We start from the raw sequence: 10323 nt of genomic DNA on the forward strand, positions 1-10323 counted from the left end.
CATCAGCCAGCTCTGTCTTGGCGTCCGCTGTCATTCTTCCTATCAGTGTGGTTTGGAAATAATATAGATACATGGGAGCGAAGGCTTAAATTGCTGCTGAGGGGCATCAATGGATCTGTCTTCACCAGTGGCTGTGCAAACCAGCAAAGGATGAAGGAGTAAGTTCTCCTGAATTTAGTGGGCAAAACAGTAAGACACACAAAAAGGGTTGTGGTTGCTCTAGGTGATGTGCATAAAACTGCTCAGCTTTCCACCAGTTAGTGTCAAAATATGTCTGCAGCGTAGCCCTGCCATACCATCAGCAAGCCTGGATCAATGGATCAAAAGAGATTTTTCAAAAACTGGACAATCACCTGCTGAAAGACAGCTATGAAATCAGCCTGTGAGTAATTACAGTGACTGTGTTATTCAAGGCATCACGACGACTCAGATTTTCCTGAGTGACACCAGAACCTGCACACCGAGAGAGGATCCAGCTAGAGATTGTTCCCACCTTTAAAAAGCAACTGCAGGGATGGCTCAGCTATCAGATTAAGAGGAGCAGCCATGTCAGCCCGCAGGGTGTCCTTTGGCTGAGGCCAAAATGCTTCTCCCAGTACAAGTTGCTCCTCTTGTGCATGGAAAATTACAAAGGTGACTCCCATTTATAAAAGATGATGCACCAGGGCCCCGCAGAAATGGACCCATCTGTTGACTCTCCGGCCCTAGCAAGGCTACAGTTCAAAAAGGCAACAGAAATTAAGGTTTCCAACCGTCTTTCCAGCAACAATATAAGTTTTCAAGGAATGTTGGCAGCAGTCACGGCTATTTATCTGCAGCCTGCAGGGGGCTATTCAAACACGGCGGGTTTTTTGCCAAGGGTAGGGCTTGAGGTTTTCTGCTCCACGGTCATTTGAACCTCAGCATTTCCATCCACATTCATGCGCTGGGTCTCAGTGGTGTTTCCGTTGCCTGCGGGATCACGGGCAGGGATGTGGGAGTAGCAGGCGGCTTGTGGCTATGGGCATCGCTGCGCCTGGGCATGCACCCACAGGACACGCTAGGCCCGTGATCGTGCACACCTCTGCCTCCCCATCCCCGCACCCCGGCCTCATCTGGTGCCATGGTTTGTATAAACCCTGTCTAATCCTGAGCAGAGCCCACAAACTGAAGCATGAGGAACAGTCTGGGCAAACAACTAACTTTGCTCCTGCGGAACTTCTGCTGTGATTAAAATTTTTCAGCCACTGTCTACTGAAGTCAAGTAAGTTTCCATTGACTTCATCAGCTGCTGGGTCACCATTTGCTTAAGTGTTTCCAGACTTTGGCCCTTCCAGCAAACACCTTGTCCAGCTGTTAAACAATAACTGAGATCCATCAAATATTTGAGTATTTGCATAAGAAACACAGATAAAATTTGAGACAAGGTTTGGTTCTTGGTCTCTATCTGTTAGTCAGCTTGGTCCTCAACAATTATCAATTACTGGGTGGATACATAATCAGAGAGATGTAACAACTAAAGGATACTCATATCAATGAGTTAAAGTGGTAGTAATATAATATAAGGTTTTACTTTTAACAAAGCAAAGGGATTTGTGATGGTATGTGTTATGGACACCCAAAACATGTTTATCTTTATCTTACTATACATCATTACCCTAACAGTGGTCTTTTATCAGGGGTGTCAGGATCACCAGGAGTTTCACTTTCCAGATTTGAAAAGATGGCTCCCAGGCATGAGACTGAGATTGGGCCCCTTTCATTAATTTTAGTTTTAGATTTTAGTCTCGGAAAAAAATTAATTCAATGTACCCACAGGCTAACATAAGTAAAATAAGTGTTGCAATAGCAGAGGAGGTTTTTAAAGCGTGACAAATTTCATTTTGCTTGAGTCTGCAACTAAAATCAAATCAATTAGAAAGCTGAGGACCATGAAAAAGCACAGACAACTGGGTTCGATGGTTGCAACGAACACGAGAAGCGATAGACGCAGCAAGGGCTGGGACTTACAGCATTAGCCTTCAGCTCAAGGGACCAAAATTAAATTCCTCATCCTGGTACAACCTTCTCGCTTGACTTGGGCTGAGTCCCGGCACATCTGGCCCTCAGGCACTACCTGCCTGGCTCCAGGGCTGCTGGCTGTGCTATGGCCGTGCTGCAGAAGGGAGCGCTGGCGCCCAGTGCCTGCAGGCCCTCACTTAGCTGGTTTGCTAGTCTGCCTTTGCACTGTCTACACTGCCAGGCTGGAGGGGTTCACCTTGTCTCACTGTGCCTCGGGTTCCTGTGTGTATAAAAAGACCTAAGAGCAATTTTTGCTTCCCACATGTTTCCTAGGGAGGTGTGTTATCAATGACTGTGAGTGGTTTGGCTTCTGTTTAGAATGCAAGCTTTGCAACAAGGGACAGGTAGAAAGAGGACCAGTTGTCAGACATAACAGCACCCAGTGGAGATGATTCAGGTTCAAAAAGCAGAGCTGGAGACGTGGCATCACTGCAAGGGACTCCCACAAACCTCCTCTGCAACCACAGCCTCTTCCAGTCCACTCAGACATGGGACGGGACGCAAGAGTTGCACCCCAGCCCCCTCCGCCACCCACCTTCAGTGCCTCTGAATGCAAAGCCTCGAGCTGGGACCTCTTAATAAATGTTCTTCTGGCTCTTCGCATAGGGATTTTGCATGACTCACAATTAAAGCCATTGAAAGTCTTATTTAGTAAGATAGTTAACAGCAGCTGAAGCCATGCAGAGGCTTAAATTTGGTGTGCTCCAGGGTACCAACCCAAACTACCCACATGGGACGGTGGCTGTGCCGGGGGCAAAGTGGAGAAAGAAGCCTCTTGTCTGAGGGAACGGATGCGATCTGTCCCAGGGGCTGGAGCTGAATTCCAGCCCAGCTCGCCAGGCCCAAGTGCCTCTGGCTAAATCAGAGTCAAGTCTTTTTCTTGTATATAAACGCGCTGAAAATCATACTTACTGCTCAGGGCCGTGCTGGTGATAACACAGAGAAGCCAGGTCACACCTTTCTGCCTTTTCTGCTTGTTCTTTGTGCCGACAGCACTGGCTATATGAGCATTTTCACTTTCCCTTTGCTAAAAAAGACTGTATTAAAATTATAAGGCTATTTGTGGAAGGCTTAGTCACAAATAAGGTTGGGGTTTTTTATTCCCGATCCCAAACAATTTTTTTATTCCCTATGTCAAACAAATCAAGTGAACAGCATCCCCTTAAACTATATGCTACGCGTTAGCTTCATAGTTAGGCAAAAAGTAAATCTGCGTGTGCTTTTCAAAGGCTTTGTTTCACAAAACAACAAAAAAATGGAATAGTCATGGGAAAATTACAAACCGTTTGGCACTAAGGAAATTATGAATGCAATTTCCTGAGCTCAGTGTGCTGAAGGAGCTGCAGTAAATAGCTGTCAGGCAGTTTTCTCTACCAAAAGATTTTAGACATGATACCCGGCCAGGAAGGAGATTTGCCTGTGCTGGACTTTTGCTCTCCTTCCAGTTCAGATGGGATTTTCAACCGATTTAGTTCAGCTGGCACAAAGGGAGCATGGGTGTGTTTTCTTTGGTTTAAACCAAGTTTTCTGGGCATCATCTCTTATGCGGAAACGAGAGAGCTCACTTCTTTGCTGCATTCTGCTGAAGAAAAGTGATTTAAAGACGGTTTGAAGTCAAAGCTGAAAGAGACCCAAGAGAAAGATCTCGGATATATGCACGGATATAGAGAAGCTGTCTTCCTGCCACTTCCAAAGTGAAATAAATATCTTCAGTAAAAACAGATTGCGATTTCTTTTTTTCCCTCTGCAGCTCAAGTGAGGGTTGGGAACAGAAGAAAGTGAACCAACAGCGGGGAAAAATATTTGGCATTAGAGACACTGGATCTGAGGAAGAACGTGAGAGTTATGCGGAGGCTGTTTAGATTTTGATGACGGAGCCTCTCTTAGGAGAGCAACACACTAGAGTAAGGGGTGACAGAGCTGTCCCCAAGAAGAAAAGGGCTCTGGGTGCTGCTTCCCACTTCCCTCACACACCCCTGAGTGAAAAACACTGTTAGACTGACTTTTGGGGGCTCATCAGTGCCTCATGCCCCCCTTTGCAGCCGCCGGCTGGGCTGCAGGTGCTGGGTGGGTGCAGTGGGTGCTGCTGTGATGTGGCACCGCAGCCAGAACCTGCTTTTGCTGCTGACAGGAGCCGGCTGGTGCCCTGGGTGCCACCAGGCTGGTGCCACTGCCTCAGGGAAGTGCCGCAGCGATGCCCCTGGCTCCCGTCGGAGAGGTTTCTGCCCCTTGAGCAACCCTGCGAGTGTCCTTGGCAACACGGAGCCACAAACATCAAGTGGTAGGAGCCAAGAAGAACCGGCCAAACACGAAACCTGGTAACTGGGCTATAAATATTTACATGCTGCGCCTCGGCTTTACTCATCCTGCTGCATTCAGGAGCGGGGCCAGCCACAGAAGTCCAGGTATTAACTGTCCTGCTTGTTGTGGTCCAGGGCTTTCAGGCGGACCGTAATCCTCACCGTCGCAGTGTCCAGGGTCAGATCCACTCCTGAGGGGGCCAAGAGATGCTCCTTATCCCAGCCCGAGGTGCCAAGGCATCCTGCACTGATTTTGGTGTACCTGCAGCGTCAGATTTGCCCACCACTCCCCACATCGGCAGAGCCTTGCACCCCAGCAAACGCAACACTCCAATGCCATCCGGGCACAACTCCCCAGCCCCCAGCTGGGCTCTCCTCCTTAGAGCAATGAAATTCAGTTTTGCAAGCATTGCTGATGCCCGATGCTGGCTATGGAATCTCCAATTAAAGGTCTGTAAAGCCAGGATGATCCATTTTTTCCAGGGAATTTTTTACTCAACCCCTACACCCTTGTCACGAGTGCCGTCAGTCTATTATCAGCGCTGTCATCGGAGCACAGCCAGATTCCAGCTGAAGCAACAAGTCGCTGATGGAGCTGGGTTTAGGCATGTAACTGTGCCAAATGGCACTGGCTTCTCTAGCGGGACAATAGCATTCAGCCCTTTAAGGCATCTGACCCAGAGCTAAGGCATTTTATCGACAGCAAATATCTGAGCAACAAAGCTCCAGCTGGTGAACCGGCCCATGCAGAGCAGAAACAGTGTCACGAGAGAAATTCATTTGCCTTTTGTAACAATTTGGGCATTTCTCCTGTGAGCAGCGTGAAGTCCCAGAGTGGAAAACATAACCCCGACATACCTTGTGCATTGATGCGGCATTGCATCACTTAACCTGCCTTATCAGAGGAATCCTTGATTTTGCACCTTGAAAAATGGACAAAAATGCAAATAGTGACTTCAGACCACTCAACCAAACATCATTTACCTAAATAGCATTGGGATGTTCATGTCTATCCCAAAGCTAAAAATATGGCAGAGTATCTGGTGAAGTTTGTATTTAATCTGGCCCTTCGGTCACTGAGATCCAGAGGCATTACCAATTCTCTCTTATTACAGATCTCAAAAGCTTCAGAAGCTGGGAGAATTCACGCAACATATCCAAAAGCACCAGTGATTAATATTAACTGCCTGGGAAAGGCAAGCAATGCTGCATCTGTTGTTCTCCTTCCTCTTGCACCTCTGGGAGTTTTCGGAGTGAGCCATATCACGGAAGAGCAGATTTAGCCATCCATCATCAAAGGGTGCAGAGGAGATACTTCAAGGCGCTGCGGAGAACGAGGATGCTGCGGGGATGCGGGAGACACACTGCCCTTAGCTGTCTTTAATGTTATGCCCTTGGAGCTACTAAGCAGAAAAGGTGCATTTTGGTACAAGCCACTGCTGCAGGAGGGGACAGGGAGATGCTGTAGATGAGATGCAGGTGCAGAACATGCCTCTGATTTTCTGTCATTAGCCCATCCTAAATCAGGCAAAGGGGCTGCAGCTGGCTTGGGGGAGAGGAGGAGCTCAGTGGGTTGTAGGACATTTATCGCCACCAACACTGAAGGGGACAATAGCTCCTCTTGCTGCCTGCGGAGAATGAACAGAGCAGGAGCTAGCCATGGGCTGTGGACACCAGGCCACAGAAACGAGGAGAAGGAAGGAGACAATGTCCCTAGCAGAGGGATCAGGCAGGATTCAGGATACAGAAGTCCCTTACAAACAAAAAGGGCTCAGAGGTAGCTGCTGGGTACCCGCAGCTCTTGGCTGTAGTTTAGCATTGCTTATAGGAGGAGGAAGGGCAAGGGAAAATATTTCTGCTGCTGCCTCAGCCTAGGCACATTTACATTGTGAAATGCTTTGATGCTTGGCCTGTTGGTATTTTCCTATTCACAAAGCATCCTTGCACCGTGGTGCCTTCCCAGCTCAGCGCAGCACCCGTGCGGGTAGGCTGGAATAACTACCCTTGCCGCTGCAGGTAGCAGAGCTGACATGCTGTATAAAGCTGACGGCTTGAATTTATACACTTTTGATCTTTGTTCGCATTCCTGGGAGCTTACGCGTACAGGAAAGGGAGCAATGTTCACACGTATCCTTAAAAGTAGCTATGACCACACTATTCTGCGAAACACACAGGGTTAGGAGATTGTAACCATATATGGGCTCCCTGGGGCTGGAATATCGCTGGCACCCCTCGGAGGAGGGCAGCTGGTGGAATTTCCTATGAAAGGCCAATTAATAAAGACCAAATCCTTTTGTATATACGCATGTCTAAATATTGGACGACAATAACGTGGACTGTTAGGGCTGGAGTAAGGAAAAGCACCAAGATGGGCTGTGTGCAGGCTGCATGTCCCAAAGTAACATGCTCTAGAGCCCCTCGTTCCCAAACTCCATTCCGAGAGCAGAGCTTTGGACACCTTTGGTACCATCCTGCAACACCAGGTGGTGACAGGCTGGAATTCTGATTTCTCCAGCCACGGCCTCACCCCTGACGTCTCACCTCTGCAGCAGCCAACGCACCAGGACTTTGCCTTGCTTCTTCCCAGGCTTGTCGGAGGGCCAGGAGCCTTTGGGGCCATCAGACCCACAGCATTGCTGTGCTGCTCTCCTTTTAGCCGCGGCAGAGAGATCGGGGTACTGGAAGCCGGGCTGTCCCCGGTGCTGCTCCTGCCAGCGAGGTGCAAAGCAGCTTCTGATGTTAATGTGGTTGAAGGCAGCAGGTGAGTTGTAGATGCCTTTATATTAAATGACCCCCACATTGCTCTCAGCTCAGCAGAGAGCAGAGGAGATGGAAAGCAGGGGCACACACGGTGCTCGCACTGGGCAGTGTTGCTACGCTTGCACTGGACACAGAAAGTACACAAATACGCCCACGGTCTCTGGGTTCTCTCATCGGCTTGACGGATTTTGTTATGATTGTCCGCAAGGACACCATTTCTTCATTTCCCTTTTACTTGCCTCATCTTCCAGTTATTCTCCAATCACAGACACATGTGGCCAGAAGATTTTTTTGCAATTTAGTATTATAAGAGTATATTTGGGCCCACTAGCATCTGAGAGGCACTTCCACTCCTCTCTTGATCCCACCAAGATATTTGCTCCAGAATATTCTCCACATCCGGTGACGAACGCTCTTTGGGGGCTGTGACAAGCAGGAGCCAAGCAGAGAGAAAAGCCCTCCTGCAAGAGTGCAAATGGCCATCATGACCACAAACTGGCCACAGACGAAAGGAACTTCTAGTGCTAGGAATGGCTTAAAACCCAGGTGATGCCCTACCTGTGAGAGCTGGGGAGCCTGGAAGGAGAAGCACCATGGAGAAAGGTGCTGTTACAGGCCCAATGCTGTGGGTTGGGGTTTGAAGTAGCTCTGATACTTGTCAGCAGCTCTAGCAAGGGCTGCAGCTCATTTCTGGCCGGCTAAAACTCATCCTGCCACCAGCTTGTGACCACGAGCCTTAAACTTCTGGTTCCAAAGGCCTAACAGGGGAAAAAAATGCCAACAAGCAGCTGGCCTTAAAGGGGAAAGCAAGATGCGGGGTAGATGTACAGTCTCTGAGCACAAGGTCACCTCAACTGCCTCAACTCCTGGGTGTCTGAGAAGGTGGTGGCTTCTGCAAAGGGGCTCAGGCTGTAAAAGCAGTCACTGTTGCAACGGGGGCTCTTCTCCTTTCTGCAGGTAAAGACTCGAGCTGGACATGGTGAACCCGGCAGGGGATGGAGAGGGTCTCGGGGGTGAGCTGGCAGTCTCTGCACTGCCTGGACCTGCAGGAATGCAGCCATGATGGACAATTACTGTCCTTTCCAATATTGCCATCTAGAGGACCCAGCAAGGACAAGAGCTCCTTGCAGGCTGCAATGAGATAAGGAAGAAGAAACAAAAGCTTGGGTTTTTTTTAAATCTTACCTCACATAGAATCACAGAATGGTTTGGGTTGGAAGGGACCTCAAAGCTCATCCAGTGCCACCCCCTGCCCTGGGCAGGGACACCTCCCACCACACCAGGTTGCTCCAAGCCCCGTCCAGCCTGGCCTTGAACTCCTCCAGGGATGGGGCAGCCACAGCTTCTCTGGGCAACCTGGGCCAGGGGCTCACCACCCTCACAGCCAAGAATTTCTTCCTCAGATCTCATCTAAATCTACACAAGTGGTTCCCCAGCATCACATGGAGACGGAGAGCCAAGTTTGCAGGACTGTCTGTGCCTCGGGCATGAGAATACAGGATTGGTCTAAAAACAGCCCTGTGATTTTTTTGAGGCTGTAGGTACCTGGTGTTGGCCCATTTCCCAGCGCTTTTCTGATCCCCATGTGAACATGGCCAGGTGGTACGATAGCTTGACTGAAAGCTGTCCCTCATCAGCTCAAATTGAACTGAACTAGTAAAACGGGGACTATTCAGGCTCTCTGCACCTACCAGTGGTGCAAGTCCCCCTCCCCAGCCTACACAGGGATCACAGAATGGTTAGAGTTGGAAGGGACCTTAAAGATCATCTAGTCCCACCTGCCTGCCCTGGGCAGGGACACCTCGCACTACACGAAGTTACTCAAAGCCCTGTCTAATCCTGGTCAACTTGGATGTGCCTTGTCCATTCTTCTAGTGCCTCTGAACAGCATCTATCCAAAATCTTTTTGCATACCTGCCTGCAGCTGCCCGCGTTGGGGAGGGTGGGTGCACGCCAGCTGGTCCCACCTACATTTTGGGCACTGGAGATAGCGCTCACCAATGGTGAGCCCGAGGGCCTGAATCATACCTTAATTCAACAGAACAACTCATTTGTAAGGGGTGTACTGCACTTCTTTTGAGGGTTTGCAAAGGTAAATAGCTGCCAAAAGGCCTTTGTTCAATTGCTAAACCTTGTCCTTGTTTGGTTTAGTTACATGGCCCAGTATGACCCGAGCCTGGGATGGCCAGCATGCGTGCGGCGCGATTAGCCGAGCCTGGGATGGCCAGTATGCGTGCGGCGCGATTAGCCGGTGTTTATGCTGATTGTCAGGGTTTCGAGGTGTGAGAGTCCACGGTGGAATTAGCATCATTCCACAGTAAGAAAATAAACACTGTTGCCTCCTGTCCCGCTCCTGTGACTTCCAGTAACACAGGCCACCCATGACTGGTGTGGTACTGGACAAGCCCTTCTCCCTTGCAGACTCAGGTACTTTTGTGAACCGCAGCCAGGGTTTTAGCAAAGCTCAGGGGGAGAGCTCAGGACTCGCCGCCCCGCACGAGGACCACAGTCCCTTTAGAAAGCAGAACAGATGTCCCCTCGGCTGTCTGCTGCTATGATGGGAGATAAGTGTGTTTAACTGGGTTTCAGGAGCTACCCTCCCGCAGCGATACAGAGCTACGAAGAACTTATTTTTATAACACTTGAAAGGTGAAGGTTGTCTTTTGTAAATCCAAGCCCTCAAAACCAGATTCCTGAAGCTTCTGAGGTGCCCTCTGTATTGAAGGATTGTAAAGCATTTGAACAACAAACCTCTTCAGCTGCTCCAACAGCACCAAAAAAAAAAAAACCATGGTACAGACAGGAGACCTGCCACGAGCCCAACCACAAATTCAACAAAAACACAGGCCATAAAAGCCCACAGAAGCTCAAGGAGCCTCAGTTTTGCAAGCACCCCGTAGCGATGCCTCTCAGGCAGGTCCACCCACCACCCCAGGATGAGCGAGCAGCGCTGCCCCAGCTGGGGTTTGCTGCTCATGGAGGAGCCTGGGAGCTTCAGCGGCTTTTAGCAGCCATCGGCATCTCCGGGCTCCCCAGAGCCTGTTCCTGCAAGGAAGGACGGCCCCAGGGCTGGGCTGTGTCGCAGGATCAAAGGCAGGAGCGCGGTCCCCAGCCCGGCTGCCCTCCAGCCCCCACGGCTCAGCATCAGCATCCCTGGCTGCTGCTGTACCTGTTGGCCAAAGGCCATGAACAAACTGGTCCGAGAAGGTCAAGCGGCACATCG

This window comes from Chroicocephalus ridibundus, chromosome 9, assembly GCF_963924245.1.
Source record: "Chroicocephalus ridibundus chromosome 9, bChrRid1.1, whole genome shotgun sequence".
NCBI classification, from domain to species: domain Eukaryota; kingdom Metazoa; phylum Chordata; class Aves; order Charadriiformes; family Laridae; genus Chroicocephalus; species Chroicocephalus ridibundus.